We start from the raw sequence: 244 nt of genomic DNA, 5'->3' as shown, positions 1-244 counted from the left end.
CACTATGGGGAATGTTTTTTCATTCCCATTCGAGTACATTGTTTGGGTTCTAAAGGATCCAGGTTTTTCGCGGACAGAAGCTGGGCTGCCTCTGCATCCGACTGGGCCACGCGGCATTTGTCTGAAGCACCAGTCCTCTGAGCTGTGGGGGAAGACACCCCGGGTGGACAGTGCTGGGAAGGTGCCCACTCACCCATGCCTCTCCGCACGCCTGGCCCACCCGCCTGAGCGTGGGCTCTGTACC

The sequence above is a fragment of the Myotis brandtii genome, unplaced genomic scaffold (genome assembly GCF_000412655.1).
Source record: "Myotis brandtii unplaced genomic scaffold, ASM41265v1 scaffold423, whole genome shotgun sequence".
NCBI classification, from domain to species: domain Eukaryota; kingdom Metazoa; phylum Chordata; class Mammalia; order Chiroptera; family Vespertilionidae; genus Myotis; species Myotis brandtii.
Note: the sequence above shows the minus strand (reverse complement) of the source record.